Source organism: Cucurbita pepo, chromosome 10 (genome assembly GCF_057944985.1).
Source record: "Cucurbita pepo subsp. pepo isolate OVF chromosome 10, ASM5794498v1, whole genome shotgun sequence".
NCBI lineage: Eukaryota > Viridiplantae > Streptophyta > Magnoliopsida > Cucurbitales > Cucurbitaceae > Cucurbita > Cucurbita pepo.
The window spans coordinates 9,096,066-9,110,652 of NC_141807.1; the positions used below are offsets into that span (position 1 = coordinate 9,096,066).

At 34.6% G+C, this 14,587-nt stretch overlaps 1 non-coding gene across 1 annotated transcript; it reads left to right on the plus strand.

Annotated features, from left to right (window-relative positions):
- The first annotated feature begins 2,911 nt into the window (after positions 1-2,911).
- Positions 2,912-2,984, plus strand: TRNAA-UGC (transfer RNA alanine (anticodon UGC)). Its single transcript has one exon. It is a non-coding gene; the product is annotated as a tRNA-Ala (tRNA).
- Positions 2,985-14,587: the final 11,603 nt, after the last annotated feature.

Sequence of the window (14,587 nt, forward strand, 5' to 3'; positions counted from 1 at the left end):
CCAAGGCTTTATTCTCCAAGACAAATTTTACATCCAAGGACTTCACGTGTTTCCTGCAATACGAAAAAATACGACCTTAATACCTAGGCCTAAGGGCTTCATACATACGTTTGTTATTTGTTCTAGTGGTATGAAAGTTCGATTCTCAAAATGCCCCTTCAAGATATTGTAGTATGAAAGACATTTACCAAGTAAATAAATACATTAAAATAACACAAGTGACACATATGTAAACTATGTTATATTTTATTTCTATTACATCTTTCCTTATTTATGAAATAATGAGCGGAGATATTTTTCATTTTCACAATTACTGATGACGGGAGGTTTAGGATTTTTTAATGTAAGAATCGTGGGGATGTAGCTCAGATGGTAGAGCGCTCACTTCCGATGTGGAAAGTACGGAGATCGATACCTTGCATCTCCAAATGAATCAATCACTAAAGTTATGAAATAATGAGAGGAGATATTTTTTCATTATCACTAAATACATTATTCCATCTTTCCTTATTTATGAAATAATGAGCGTAGATGTTTTTTCATTTTTACAATTATTGATGACGGGAGGTTTAGGGTTTTCTGATGTAAGAATCGTGGGGATGTAGTTCAGATAGTAGAGCGCTCACTTCTGATGTGGAAAGTACGGGGTTGATACCTTGCATCTCCAAATGAATTGATCACTAAATATATTATTTCTTTTCAATTTTTTCTTATTTACGACATATTGAGTATGGATAGTTTTTCATGTCACTATTATTGATGACGAGTCGTTTAGGATTTTGTGACTTAAGCATCGTGGGGATGTAGCTCAAATGGTAGACCGCTTGCTTTGCATTTGAGAGGCACGGGGATAGATACCACGCATCTCCAAAATAAAACTATCTATTATTAAATATATTCTTGAAAATTATTTCTTTTCAATTTTTCCTTATTCATGATAGGTTGAGTAGCGATATTTCTTCATTTTCACTATTATTGATGATGGAAAATTTAGGGTTTTATGATGCAAGAATTGTGGGGATGTAGCTTCGCTTAGCATGCGAGAGGTACGACTTAGCATACGAGAGGTACGAGGATCGATACCTCGCATCTCCAAAAGAAACTATTTGTTATTAATATTTTATTTCTATTCAATATTTCCTTATTTATGACATAATATGCAGAGATACTTTTTTATTTTCACAATTATTGATGAAGGGACGTTTAGGGTTTTCTGATGTAAGAATCGTAGGTATGTAGTTCAAATGGTAGGGCGTTCATTTCCCATGTGGAAAGTACGGGGATCAATACCTTGCATCTCCAATTGAATCGATTACTAAATATATTATTTCTTTTCAATTTTTTATTATTTAGGACATAATGAGCCGGGATAGTTTTTCATTTTCACTATTACTGATGACGAGATGTTTAGGACTTTGTGACATAAGAATTGTGGGGATATAGCTTAGATGGTAGAGCACTCGTTTTGCATGTGAGAGGTATGGGGATCGATACCCTGCATCTCTAGATGGGAAATTTAGGGTTTTATGATGCTAGAATTGTGGGGATGTCTTCATTTTCACTATTATTGATGATGGGAAATTTAGGGTTTTATGATGCAAGAATTGTAGAATTGTGGGGATGTCTTCATTTTCACTATTATTGATGATGGGAAATTTAGGGTTGTATGATGCAAGAATTGTAGAATTGTGGGGATGTAGCTGGGGTTTTATGATGCAAGAATTGTAGAATTGTGGGGATGTAGCTGGAGATGTAGCTTAGATGGGAAATTTAGGGTTTTATGATGTGGGGATGTAGCTCGGGATGTAGTTTAGATGGGAAATTTAGGGTTTTATGATGCAAGAATTGTGGGGATGTAGTTAGATGGTAGAGCTCATTTATCATGTGAGAGGCAAAGGGATATCCCCATCTCCAAGAGAAACTATTTGTTATTAATATTTTACTTCTATTCAACATTTCCTTATTTATGACAGAACCTTTCCTTATTTATGACATAATTAGCAGAGATATTTTTTTATTTTCACTAGAATTGATGACGGGACATTTAGGGTTTTCTGATATAAGTATTGTGGGAATGTAGCTTAGATGGTAGATTGCTTGCTTAGCATACGAGAGGAACGGGGATCAAATCGATACCCCATATCTCCAAAAGAAACTATTCGTTATTACTATTTTATTTCTATTCAATTTTTCCTTATTTATGACATAATGAATAGCGTTATTTTTTTTTTTCCTTAGTATTGATGACGAGATGTTTAGGATTTTGTGACATAAGAATTTTGAGGATATAGCTTAGATGGTAGAGCGTTTGCATCAAATGTGAGAAGTACTGGGATCGATATCATGCATCAACAAAGGAAACGATTACTAAATATATTAGTTATTTTAAATTTTCCATATTTACGACATAATGAGTGGGGATAGTTTTTCATTTTCAATATCATTGATGACGGGAAGTTTAGAGTTTTTTTATGTAAAATCATGGGATCGATACCATGCATAAACAAAGCATGCGAGAGATACGGGGATCGATAACTTGCATCTCCAAAAGAAACTATTCGTTATTACTATTTTATTTCTATTCAATATTTCTTTATTTATGACATAATGAGTAGCGATATTTTTTCATTTTCACTATTATTCATGATGAGACGTTTAGGGTTTTGTGACGTAAAAATTGTGGAGATGTAGCTTAGATGGTAGAGCGCTTGCTTTGCATGCAAGTTGTACGGGGATTGATAACCCGCATCTCCAAAAGAAAGTATTTAATTTGTTATTATATTTTTCATTTTAACAATTATCGATGCCCCGCATCACCAAACCAAACTATTTGTTGTTAATATTTTGATATTTTTTTATTTTCATTTTTATTGATGATGGGACATTTAGGGTTTTATGATGTAAAAATCATGGGGATGTAGCTCAGATGGTAGAGCGCTCGCTTTGCATGTGAGAGGTACGGGGATCGATACCCCGCATCTCCAAAAATAAGACTATCTATTATTAAATATATTATTTCTTTTCAATTTTTCCTTATAGGCTGGGTAGCAATATTTTTCATTTTCACTATTATTGATGACGGGAAATTTAGGGTTTTGTGATGCAATGATTGTGGGGATGTAGCTTAGATGATAGAGTGCTCGTTTAGCATGGGAGAGGTACGGGGATTGATACCCTGCATCTTCAAAAGAGAGAAATTATTTTTTTAAATATGAGTTAATTTAACATATTATGTATAAGGTGGGTACGAGAGAAAAAGAAAAAATATAGAGAGTAATGTCCACAAGCACATATAGAGAGAGGACTCTTTGTAAGTAAAGAAAGCAATCTAGTATATTTGATGAATTCCACAAAAGATAAGAGCTTATAGGATGGCGGTAGCCGATGCATATGATGGAATAAGGAGCTTATAGGATGGCGGTAGCCAATGCATATGACGGAACAAAGAGCTTATAGGATGGCGGTAGCCGATGCATATGACGGAACAAGGAGCTTATAGGATGGCGGTAGCCGATGCATATATGACGGAACAAGGAGCTTATAGGATGGCGGTAGCCGATGCATATGACGGAACAAGGAGGATATTTTGGAGATATATTTTAATAATTAGTTAGTATAGATTTGATTAACCATATATTTTATTTATTTACAAGATTTAGTTAGTTATATATTTTTTTGTATCCCATTTGAACGTGTAAACCTGAATGAATATCGACCATTTGAACGTGTAAACCTGAATGAATATCATATTTTCGATATATGACGGAACAAGGAGTAAATCAGTTATGCATGCTCTTACTGCCAAGAAGAAAATTGGCTTCATTGATGGCACAATTGAGGAACCGTCCCAAGATGCAAATTCAACCGAATTTGAACTTTGGAATCAGTGCAACAGTATGATAATATCTTGGTTAACTCATTCCGTTGAAGTAGATATCGATAAGGGCATTATTCACGCCAAGACAGCTCATCAAGTGTGGGTTGATCTTCACGATCAATTCTCACAAAAGAATGCTCCAGCAATTTTTCAAATACAAAACTCGATAGCAACGAGGTCACAAGGAACCATGGCACTGTCAACATATTTCACCAAGCTCAAAGCACTCTGGGATGAACTTGAAGCGTACCGCACATCATTTACCTGTAATCAACGTCAAATACATATTGATCAACGCGAAGCAGACAAGTTGATGCAATTGCTCATGGGGCTCAATGAGTCTTATAAAATGGTGAGATCTAACATATTGATGATGTCTCCATTACCTAATGTGAGGCAAGCCTATTCATTACTTGTACAAGAAGAGATGCAGCGTCAGGTAACTTCTGAACCTACTGAGAATTTCTCGATTGCATCAGTAGTGTAGAAGAAAACAATATATTCAAAACTCACCAAGGACAAATTGTGTGAACACTGCAATAAAAGTGGTCATACAATCAATGAGTGTCGAATTCTTAAGTTTCACTGTAAATTTTGAGATAGAAGGGGCCATACAGAAGATCGGTGTCGACAGAAAAATAATTCTGGAAGGACAAGACAAGTCAATCAACACAATAATCGTGGATATCGACTATTTGCAAATATGGCCGATGTTTCACAGTTGAATACAGAAGAACAGACCCCTAATTTCATTCCAACTTTTTCTTGTGAGCAATTACGACAAATAGCACAAGCCTTATCTGCAATCAATCATCACCCTTCTGGTAATTCTGACAATCACATGAATGTTGCAGGTTTGTTTCCCATATCTACATTATCTATTAACTCTGCAAGTTCTAATTCATGGATTCTCGATAGTGGAGCTACGGATCATATAGTATCAAAATCTTCTGTTATGACTGAACCAAAGGCTGCCATCATGTCTACAATAAATTTGCGTAATGGAGAGACAACATGTGTGTCACATACGGGCAATATTTCCCTTAGCCCTAACCTTAAATTAAACAACGTTTTATGTGTGCCTTGATTCAATTTAAACCTAATGTCGATCAGCAAACTTACCAATAACTTAAAATGTTATGTCACCTTCTATCCTGATTCTTGTGTTATGCAGGACTTGGCTACGGGGAAGATGATTGGCTTGGGTAAACAATTTGGAGGTCGCTATCATATTTCTTCATCTCCAATCAAATCTTCAGCTCATCAAGTATCTCAGTCATCTGATTTGTGGCATTTACGCCTAGGTCATCCTTCTTTTTCTCGTTTTAAATTTCTAGCTGATCAATTGCATCTTAATAATGCGAGTTATTCTCATAATTGTAGTATCTGCCCGTTAGCAAAACAAACTAGGTTGTCTTTCCCAACAAGTTCAATAACAACACATTCTGCCTTTGATCTGATACATTGTGATGTTTGGGGACCACATAAAATTCCTACCCATTCTGGTTTGCGTTTTTTTCTCACTATTGTTGATGATTTTACTCGATGTACTTGGGTTTTTCTAATGCAACATAAGTTAGAAGTACATCATTTGTTAATGAACTTTGTTAAATTCTTTCAAACTCAATTTCATACTACTATCAAGATAGTTCTATCAGACAATGGGACTGAGTTTCTATCTTTGCAACCATTCTTTACTTCTTGTGGTATTGAATTTCAGTGCACTTGTGTCTATACTCCACAACAAAATGAAGTCGTAGAACGTAAGCATCGCCATATCCTAAATGTAGCTAGGTCTCTTCTTTTTCAGTCACAGGTTCCACTTAATTTTTTGGGGAGAGTGCATTTTAACGGCTGTTTATCTTATAAATAGAACGCCATCACCATTGTTATCTAACAAGACACCCTTTGAAGCACTCTACAAACGACCACCTACATTTCATCATCTTAAAGTCTTTGGTTGTAAATGTTATGCAACTATAGTACATCCTAAGCAAAAATTTGAACCTCGGGAAATTCCTTGTGTTTTCGTAGGATATCCTTGTGGTCATAAAGCTTACAAGTTGTATGACATGCAATCTCACAAATTCTTTATCAGCTGTGATGTTAAATTTTGTGAAGATGATTTTCCTTTTTCATCAGCTTCACAAACTTCGACATTAGCTCCTTCAACTCCTGTTGTACCATTTCATGATCCATCCTACTCAAACATCCATCCTCCACCTTCTATTCCTTCTTCACCTCCTATCCCTTCACCTACTACTTCGTCGTCTCCTCCACCTTCTCCAAATTTGCCCACTAATTCCAATCCTATCCCACCTGATACATCAGCTCCACTCCGACGTTCTACTCGTACTAAACAGCCTCCAGCTTGGCATAAGGATTATGAGATGTCTTCTGGAGCCAATCATTTAACCTCTAGCTCAAGTCCCGGCATTGGCACCAGGTATCTCCTTCATCATTACCTTTCATTCTCTCGTTTTTCTCCTACTCAACGTGCTTTTCTAGCTCTTACTACATCCCAGACAGAACCTAAAACCTATGACGAGGCAGTTGGCGACCCGTTATGGCAGCAGGCTATGAATGATGAAATTGCAACTTTGGAACGTAATCATACATGGTCTCTCGTTCCTCTACCACCTGGTCATAAAGCTATTGGTTGTCGTTGGGTGTACAAAATTAAATACAACTCTGATGGTTCTGTTGAACGTTATAAAGCTCGACTTGTAGCAAAGGGATACACTCGGGTTGAAGGTATTGATTACACAGAAACATTTTCCCCTACAGCGAAACTTACTACACTTCGTTGCTTACTCACTGTTTCTGATGCTCGAAAATGGTTCACCCATCAGTTGGATGTTCAAAATGCCTTTCTCCATGGTAATCTAGACGAGGAAGTTTATATGTCTTTACCACTAGGTCTTCGCCGACAGGGGGAGAATACAGTATGTCGTCTCCATAAATCTCTTTATGGATTAAAACAGGTTTCTCGCAATTGGTTCTCCATATTTTCTACAACTATACAAAATGCAGGCTACACTCAGTCCAAAGCAGATTACTCTTTGTTTACTAAGAGTAAAGGTACTTCTTTCACTACAGTTCTAATCTATGTTGATGATATTCTGTTGACAGGCAATGATCTCAAAGAAATTCAATATCTCAAGACTAGTTTACTCTAGAAATTTCTTATCAAAGATTTAGGAAATTTGAAATATTTTCTAGGCATTGAATTTTCTTGATCTAGAAAAGGAATTTTTATGTCTCAAAGGAAGTATGCTCTAGATATCCTTCAAGACACAGGTCTTACAGGAGCACGTCCAGACAAATTTTCTATGGAGCAAAATCTAAAACTTTCTTTAACTGAAGGAGAGAAGTTGAATGATCCAAGTAAATACAGACGGTTGATTGGAAGATTAATATATTTGACCGTCACTAGGCCTGACATAGCTTATTTAGTTCGTATGCTTAGCCAATTTATGCATGAACCAAGAAAACCACATTGGGAGGCAACTCTTCGAGTTCTGACGTACATCAAAGGCACTCCTGGTCAAGGACTCCTACTGCCATCTGAAAACAATTTAAGATTACAAGCATATTGCGATTCTGACTGGGGTGGTTGTCGAACTTCCAGACGATCTATTTTTGGGTTCTACATTTTCCTTGGAAATTCAATTATTTCTTGGAAGTCTAAAAAGCAGACTAATGTATCCAGATCTTCAGCAAAAGCCGAGTATCGAGCTATGACAAATACTTGTTTAGAGTTAACTTGGTTAAGATACATTCTTCAAGACTTGAATGTTCCACTGTCCGAACCAACATTATTATATTGTGATAATCAAGCAGCATTGCATATAGCAGCCAATCCAGTTTTTCATGAACGTATGAAACACATTGAAATAGATTGTCATATAGTTCGAGAAAAGTTACAAGCTGGAATCATCCAACCGTGTTATGTTTCAACCAAAATGCAATTGGCAGATGTTTTTACTAAAGCTTTGGGAAGACAGCAGTTTGACTTTTTGAAGGACAAGTTGGGTTTGATCGACATACACTCTCCAACTTGAGGGGAGTATTAAGAGAATATTTTGGAGATATATTTTAATAATTAGTTAGAATATATCTTAAATATTTAGGGAGTTGTTAGTATAGATTTGATTAACCGTATATTTTATTTATTTACAAGATTTAGTTAGTTATATATTTTTTTTCTATTTTTAGGTATTAGTTGATAGTTTGTATCCTATTTAAACGTGGTAAACATAAATGAAGATGATACTTTCGATCCCAATTCTATTTCTATTTCTCATTCTTAACAGACTGAAAAGACCATTCACCACACGCTTGTAATTAAATTATATCTATCACCTAAAATTTTCCACGGCAAACCTTCCAACAGCTTGCACTTCTTCATCATTGACATCCTTAATTGGAACTAGATTTTAAGGCAAATCTTCTCCACGACTCACTTTGGAACACTTTTATAGATAGTTTAAACAAACTTACTTTGCTCGTGAATACTTTGGAGTTCAATATTTATAGTTGGAGAACGCTATTCAAATTGATATGGTCGAATCTTACAACAAAGTCTAATTGAGCCTCCCTCTATTAGGAGATAGCTTCGAATCAAATTCTTTAGTTTGGACAATGGTTGCATTGTTTTAGTCAAACAACCAAGACTAATGTATTACGAATAGTATAAACATTTTGTACGTGTATTTTCTTACATATTAACAATTGTATACAAATAATAATTAAATTTATGAGTAGAAGTTTGGATGGAGTTTTATTAGATAGGTAATCTTAAATTATATCTAAAAATATATAAGATTTTTTTTTTCTTTTTATATACATTTAGGAGAACAAAACAAAGATTCAAGAAGATGTCATTCATGTTTTAATTTTTATTCTTTCTTATTTCTCAAAGATTAAAAAAAATAATAATAAGTTATCCTCTCTCAAATATGGTTCGTTATTTGATTATTTTCTCTTGAGTGAATTTTAAGTGAAACACATTCTCTACCCAAGTAATTGGAAGATGCAAGCTTCACACTAAGAGGAATCAAAGTCCCAAGTATCAACGTTCTTAAGTGTCAATTTTTATTCTCTATCTCAACATAAATTAAACTTATTTTCGTGAAGATATCTATTTATAAAAGACAAATATCTCAGAGTCACAAAAAAAAAAAAAAATATATAGATACTAGACATAAATATGATACCAAATAGATATGGTAACATGTCATTCTTAAAAAACTAGGACACCGATATGACAATGATACATTAATTAAAAAGAATACGGAATTAATATTAACTTAATCAACAAAAATTTGTATTTTTTTTATAATTATAATCTAAATTAATAAAAAATACCATTGAACTTTGCAATTTATCTATAAAAAAAATAATCATAATTATTTTTTTAAAAAATACGGTTGAATTAAAAAAAAAAAAAAAAAAAAAAAAAAAAAAAAAAAAAAAAACTTCAAAACTACTCTTTAACTTTCAAAAGTGTTTAAAAAAAAGATAGATGGAAAAAATTGAAGGTTATTTTAGGGGAAGGTTTTCAAGATCAGTATAAGATCCTGAAAACATAACAAGAAGTAATATCCTAGCTTAAGGTCGCCATTAAGAACCTACTAGTAGACTACTTACTAAGTTTTACTCACTCCATGTTTATCATTTTTTTTCAAGTAACTAAGAGTTGGTCATGGATGAGAGCAGACTTTGGAGTGTGGGCCATGGACTAAGCTCTGTTTTTAATCTAGTATTTTTTGTTCTTCTTTTGAGTCTGCTTCTTATTTTGTGTTTGTAACGAGTATGTATATGTAACACCCCAAAAATGAAGGAAGTTATCTCCCATAAGAATAAACCACTCATGAAAGACCCAAAGGATAGAAAGGAAAAAAATTAAAGGATTAAGCAACAACAAAGGACTTAGTCAAGTCACTCGTGTACCCTAACAAGTGATTTCAAGGAGTTAAAGGCCTTTTGAAAAGGATGGGAAAGGAAAAAGTAAATCAAAAGGGCAAAAAAGTCATTTTATCAATTATCAAGAATCTTTCCGGATTTGTAATTCCTTATCTAGAAGGAATTTCAAGATTCAAAAAAAGGGAAAAATGATAAAAAAAAAAAAAAAAAAGCAATGAGATAGAAAAATTATGGATTTTTCCAGAAAAATAATAATAAAATATTTGGAAAGTGGAAAATTACCAAAATACCCCTAGAAGAATGGATAATTACAGAAATGCCACTCTAATTAGAATAAGAGCATCTACCGTGACCATCCGAGCAAAATCTTTCGAACTCAAATCTCAACCGTCGCGTCTCCTCCAAAATTTGATATGATCTAGAACGAACACGCACGGATCATCACATCCAACGACTAGTATTCAAAGCCAAGGTCGGTAAGGCTATGATCGGAGTTGATATCTCCACAAAATTATCTAGAAAGTTCGATCTCTAAATAACGAAGATTCTGGAGCTCTCAATGTCGGTTTAAGCTCCTCATTTAAAGTCTGAAGTAGGAGCAACAATACGAAATAAGAATCGAGAAAGATCGATCCCCAAATCGAAGGCAATAAGCGTTTAGATTGTGGGTCTCCTACTGTCAGATTTCTTCCCAATTCGGGAGCAATCCTCCACCATTTCTCTTCAAACTTCTAAATAACAAAGAATTTGGAGCTCTCAATGTCGGTTTAAGCTCCTCCTATAAAGTCTGAAGTAGGAGCAACAATACGGAATAAGAATCGAGAAAGGTCGATCCCCCAATCGAAGACAATAAATGTTTAAATTATGGGTCTCCTACTCTCAGATTTCTTCCAAATTTGAGAGCAAACCTCTACCATTTCTCTTCAAACTTATTCCTACCATTTCTCAACAAGATTACCCACAAGTTCTATGAAGGAATAGAGTGCTGAAAGTGCCTAGAAACCATTCCCCCAATTCAATCAGCCATTGAAGAACTTCAAGAAAAACTTGAAGATCTAATCCGAGGATACATGATAATTCATCGAGCAAGAATTATTCCAATCAGTTTCTTCACCTCCAAGGTATGCTCCCATAGAAGACCACGAAGAAAAATAACCTCAAGAGCGTGTCGAATTGAAGGAAATAGGTTTCGAAATTAAATTGGGGATAAGAGTCGAATTCCTATCTACGATCCCTTTTCCTTCAAATTAAGAATTCCTCTAGCTTCAGAGGAAGAAGTTGAGTAAACGTGATGAAGGAATCGAGAGCTGAAACATTGTAGAATAAGCTACCCACAAGATCGAAAATCTGGCGTTTCGAGTGAGTTGCATACCGAGAACGATTTCTGGAAATTAAGGTCCTACACTCAAAGACGTTCCTCCAAATCAATTCCTTTAGCCTGAAGATAGGATATGGAAGAGGTTCAATGATGAAATAGGGCCTTGAAACCCCTAGAATCGGCTTCCCAATAAGAAATCCTTTGTTTTATCTCAAGCGATAAATCAGATTTTGGATGAACTTTGGTAGCGAATATCTTAGGCTACGATCCACGAGAAGTTATCAAATAAATCCCTAGCCCTTTCTTGTTAAGTTTCACGAAGAAATCGAGTATAGAAACGCTGTAAATGTGGCTGTACGGGCCGAGTTTCAGATGGTGGCGACATGAAAAATGCCCATCTTCTTCCTGTTTAGAGGAAGAAAACGATGATATGGCCAGTTCAACTAAACTGTCCAAGTCAACTCAAAATTTGACCTTTTGTCGGGTTTTCTCAATAGATCTTATTTTATGAAATGTTGTACGAATCCTTATCCCGGGAGGTTATATAAGGTAATGAAGTTTGGGAGTTATTGGAAAACTTTAGTTAGCGAAACCAAGATATGGGAGAAAATGCTCCTCACGATCCATATAACTTTACCTCCTAGGATAACTAAAGTTGTATCCCTGAAATAATAGATTTCCCAAATGTGCCCTTGGTCTCTAATAGATACTACGTGCACAATATCATGTTGGGCTATTCCTAAGAACTTATAAGATCCAAGCTTGACCCAAGACATTATGCATAAACCTAGGATTACCAAGAATCCAAGAAAACACTCGGGTAAATAGATTGACCTTAAAACAGCAACGCTTAATTACTATTGCTATACAACAAGCTCGTATTTTATCTTTGTTACCTTTTCTTAATAATGAAAAACAATTTGAAAGAAGGGCGTCTACCGCTGGAACTATTTGTCTTAGAACCAAGAATAAATAGGCTTACTCTTCAATTGAATTAAAATGAAAATCCAAACTCAACCGCCGATTGATGCTTTGTTCGAAAAATCCCAAAATCTAGATTTGATTGTGTGTCATAAGAAAAAAAATGAGAAGAAGAATTAATCTGTTGGCTTTTTTGCCTTAATCTTTTAATGATAACAAACCTACCTTCAATTATTAACAATTCTTAGTATTTTTGTCCACAGTGTAAGGTTGGGAACAACGATTTCAACGTCTTTTTTGGTTCACTCAAATTAGAGATAAAACGAAGAAGTTCCAGTCAAAACAAATATCCGACGTGATGATGTGGTGGCAAAATTGACATCATGGACCAATCAAATTCAAAACAAGATACGTGACGTGATGATATGGTGACAAAATTGATGATGTGGTGACAAAATTGACATCATGGACCAGCGGCAAAATTGACATCATAGACCAATCGAAGTATGACATTTATAAATTTGGTAGAGTAACAAATGCTAGAGTTTTCAATTACATTTATAAAAGTTTTCCATTACTTTTAAATTATAAAATCATTTCAATTACATTTATAAAAGTTTTGGGTTACCTTTTAAATGGAAAGAAATTATAAAGATTTCATTTACATTTATGAAAACTAGTTATTACTTTTAAATGGATAATTGATTTCATTTAGTTTTCGTAAAGATAATTATTTGAATTACAAAATCATTTCAATTAGAAGGATTTATTAATTATTTTTAAAATGTTACTCGTTTTCACTAACATTTTTTTTATAGTTTTACATTTAAATATGTTATATATATATATATATATATATATAGATATAGATATAATAAAAATGAATTTAAAATGTTTTTAAAATAATATATATATATATTTAAATGAAACATGTGGTCTATAATTTTTTTACGATAAATTTAAAAATAAATAATTATTATTTTTCGTGGTTCACGTTTCAGTTCACGTTTTAGTGATCGGTATCAATTCCTATTTTTACAACTTAATCGCTATTTAAACTTATCACCTCTTAGTATTTTTCACAACACAACACACAACATTTGTTTCCTCGATCTAATTTTTTTTTAAAAAAAGCCTCCATTGTTGCTATCTCCAAAGCTTTCAATTCTTTTTTTTTTTTTATCTTATTCCTGATAGAGTTGTCTATTATTTCAGAGTGTTGTGGTGTGTTTCTATAAGATTTTAGACAATTGTACTGGTTTGATCTTGAGCCGTGGAAAGGATTGAGTTTGCTCTTGAACTCGTAAAAAGAGCGGTGTATCAGTTTGATCCTGAGTCGTGGAAAGGATTGAGTTTGCTCTTGAACTCGTAAAAAAAAGAGCGGTGTACCGGTTTGATCCTGAGCCGTGGAAAGGATTGAGTTTGCTCTTGAACTCGTAAAAAAAAGAGCGGTGTACCGGTTTGATCCTGAGTCGTGGAAAGAATTTAGTTTGCTCTTGAACTCGTAAAAAAAAGAGCGGTGTACCGGTTTGATCCTAAGCCGTGGAAAGAATTGAGTTTGCTCTTGAACTCGTAAAAAAAAGAGCGGTGTATCGGTTTGATCCTGAGCCGTGGAAAGGATTGAGTTTGCTCTTGAACTCATAAAAAAAGCGGTGTACCGGTTTGATCCTGAGCCGTGGAAAGGATTGAGTTTGCTCTTGAACTCGCAAAAAGAGCGGTGTACCGGTTTGATCCCAAGCCATGGAAAGGATTGAGTTTGCTCTTGAACTCGGAGCCGTGGAAAGGATTGAGTTTGCTCTTGCACTCGTAAAAAGAGCGGTGTAGCGGTTGGGCTCTGATCCGAGGAAAGAGTAAAGTTTTATTCAAATTCCCACTATAAAACTACTGTGTTATATTTTCTAATCCTTCTATTGAAACCCTATTCACCCCTCTAGGGTTGTCATATCGATCCAACATTATCCTTCCACCAATAGGAGCAAAAGGCAACGTTACTATGTGAAACTAGTTTCATGTCATTTATTCAACAATAAGGGTGTTAGCATGCATTTGGAAAGGAACCCATATTTAAAAAATTTAGATAAAATAGAAAAGAATTGTTATCTATGTGAAACTAGCCTCAAGATGCTTCCTTAACTCTTAGGGGCGGTAAACCAACAGTTCCTTCACCCAAGACCCATGGCCCAACTCCCAACATGGAAGGGAGAATCTAGAGAATCATTCCAAGAACCCCAACGGATGGGTTACAAACTCACATTATCAATCTCGACAACAAACATTGTCGCCGACAAACTTAGGAAGACTACATGAAATTATGAATATATCAATGTAGGATTTTTTAATTTACCGATTTTTAAAATGTTAAATTATGTGAAATTAGTGGCAAAGAAGAATATTTGAGAGAGCTCTTCCTTTTTATTTAAGATTTTGATATTTAAGAAAAGAGAAAATGAATAAAAATAGGAGACATTTTATAGATTTAGGAGGAGTAAGTGAAAACAAAAAGGGAGTCGGGACCTATTTTCGGTGGGTTCTCAGAGCACGGA